At 42.5% G+C, this 2,817-nt stretch overlaps 1 protein-coding gene across 1 annotated transcript in view; it reads right to left on the reverse strand.

Moving 5' to 3' along the window:
• Positions 1-2,817, reverse strand: part of UNC5B (unc-5 netrin receptor B) — a 69,169-nt gene that overhangs the window by 47,728 nt on the left and 18,624 nt on the right. The window lies entirely within an intron of this gene.

A 2,817-nucleotide genomic window follows, 5' to 3' on the forward strand; every position in this document is an offset into this window, starting at 1 on the left:
TATAGTTTCAGCCTTGTTTGAAATTGTAAAATAGGACATATAGACAACTCGTCTCTCTGTAACATTACTTAGCATTGCATCTAAAAGTCAAACAGAACTGGTTTGGGTCATGGAATCCTTTATGTAACATGTCAATAGATCATACACATAGATTTTACCTCTATTTGTCAGGTGGAAGGGACCAGGACCAAATGTTAAATTGCAGTTCAAAAAGGATTTATTGCTCAAACCTATAGAAAAGAATCTAGTCAACTAAAGTTCAGTACTAAATTGGTGTCAGATAAGGGTAAATGGAATTCAAGAGGAATTGGATTTAGATTATTTGTGGGAACATAATGACTCTAGACCAGACATGTCAAACACAAGGCCCGGGGGCCGGATGCGGCCCGCGAAGTGGTTTCATGTGGCCCGTGAAGCCATCCTGGAAACAGTGAGGGAATGGCCCCAGTTGCCTTGGCCCTGGCCCAGGCTGGCCGGGAGCCAATGTACAATTTTGTGGTGGCCATCTATGCTGAAACGCATTCAGTCTTAGCTCCACAAGGCCGTCTAGAAACAGAGAGGAACCAGCCCCTGATGCATCGGCCCCACCCCGTGTGCATGCTGGGGAGGTGTCACCCTTTGTGAGGAATGAAGAAATGGACCATGCCTTGGCGTTTGCCCCGGTCCCACCCCCACCCCCTTCGCCAGAGACCCTCAGATCTGTCCCACTCCTGCCCAGGCCCCCACGACGCAAATGATGTAGAGCTGGCCATGCCCACCCAGTAGGACACACACACTCCATCCACGCCCACCCAGTAGGCCATGCCCACCCTGGCCACACCCATCTGGCCCCCCGAGGGCAACCGCAGTGCTGATGCGGCCCTCAATGAAATTGAGTTTGACACCTCTGCTCTAGACTGATGACTTGTTTAACACCACCTTCCCAGCTCTGCCAGCTCTTCTCCTACTCTATTACTTATATGTGTCCAGAATTTATTCCATAATTCACAGGGAGAAAGGAAACAAGGCCCCAATCACAGTTCATTTGGCAGATTCAAAGTCACCTGCTGGATGCCTTGCCCAATGTTATATCTGCTTTTCATTTTATTACTCGTACATTTTATTACTGTATTTACTGTATTTGCCATAATTACCCCGTTTTTATTTCACTGTGTATGTATGCATGTATTTGTTCTTTGGTGACATGAGAAAGGGAGAGAAAAACCTTAAAACAGAAGCTTTGTTTTATTATCAATGTAATATCTAGTGGGTTGAATATCCCCTATTTTTGCAAGGCAAAATATTTGTCTCGAGTGAAAATGAGGCAAGGAAATATTTTGAAAATTGGAAATGAGTGTCAGTGCAAGTTTAAAAAAAGAAAAGTTCAACTTAGCTTTAAGTACTAGAGGTCATCAGATTATCTTTCTTCTTTTAAAAAAATGTTATTGATGGGAAGCAAATACAGATGGTCCTCATTTAGTGCCTGTATTTGGTTCCAGTGAAATGGTTGTTAAAGAGAGAGAGGGGGAGGGAGGGAGGGAGGGAGGAAGGAAGGAAGGAAGGAAGGATTGATTGCTGGTTGCTACCATTTCATTCACATAAATTTATCTTATACAATGTCTCGTGCCAGACCTATTTCCTGCTTTTTTCCCCTTCCTCACAGGGCAAAGCGATTGCTTAAACAAGGTCTTTCTTCCTGAGATGCTTGTCCCCACAGAGTGTGTCCCTAAAAAAGTGCGAAGGGCAACAAACTCAACTTGGTAACCTCAATTAGTTGATTAGAAGCCTTCCACTCTGGGAGTCGCTGCCTGAAATCAACTAGACCAGGGGTCTTCAAACTTGGCCCTTTTATGACTTATGGACTTCAACTCCCAGAATTCCTCAGCCAGGCAGGCTGGCTAAGGAATTCTGGGAGTTGAAGTCCACGTCATAAAAGGGCCAAGTTTGAAGGCCCCTGAACTAGACATTAATCAGCTTCACACTGAATGCTTTCCTCCAAGCATTGGCCACAAAGTTACTTTTTCATTTTGGCTGTAATTGTAAATGGTCACTATCTGAAGCAGTCAGCAAACAATGCTGACCCAGAACCATCTTCCTACATCTCCCACCCCAAGTTCTACATAAGAAGAGTCTTTTTGATTAAGGCCTACTTTAGCTTTCTGTCCCAAAGAAACAAATAATGACTACTGGAAACTCGCAAGTGGTGCGTGAATGCACACTCGGGAGGTGATGCTCCCATCAACGTGAAGGCAATTGCTGTTTTGTAAGCAATGATAATAAAGTGTGAATAAACTGAAAGTTGGAAAGTAGGTAATCTATACATAAATAAATTAATGATCTAATTACCTTTGGAGCAATTCAACTTATTAGGTAGAAATTTTTAAAAATGAAAGTGAATTCTGTAATGATAATATACAATGTAAAATGTCAGGAGGATACAAGAACCTCTGAATTGGTGGCACATAGGCAAAATATGTTTGTTTGAAAGTTAATCTCTAGATCAGTGGCCCCAACATTCTCTAGATCAGTGGCCCCAACATTTTGGGCACCAGGGACTGGTTTCATGCAGAGAGAGTTTCCGCAGACTGGAGGGGGCATGGTTTCGTGTGTTGCCTGCATCCCATGGATTTATTAATTTATTATTTATTTATTTATTTATTAATTCAATTTATATCCCGCCCTTCTCCTTACCGGACTCAGGGCGGCTAACAGCCTTATAAAACAATGCAACAATAAATACCTAATTTAAAACCAAATTAAAAAGAAATATTTGTTATGGCCTATATAATTAAAATTTCTCTTAAAAAACCCCACTAAAATTCCCTAGGCCAATCCCGC

The sequence above is a fragment of the Protobothrops mucrosquamatus genome, unplaced genomic scaffold (assembly GCF_001527695.2).
Source record: "Protobothrops mucrosquamatus isolate PMUCROS unplaced genomic scaffold, P.Mucros_1.0 scaffold2183, whole genome shotgun sequence".
Lineage (NCBI taxonomy): Eukaryota > Metazoa > Chordata > Lepidosauria > Squamata > Viperidae > Protobothrops > Protobothrops mucrosquamatus.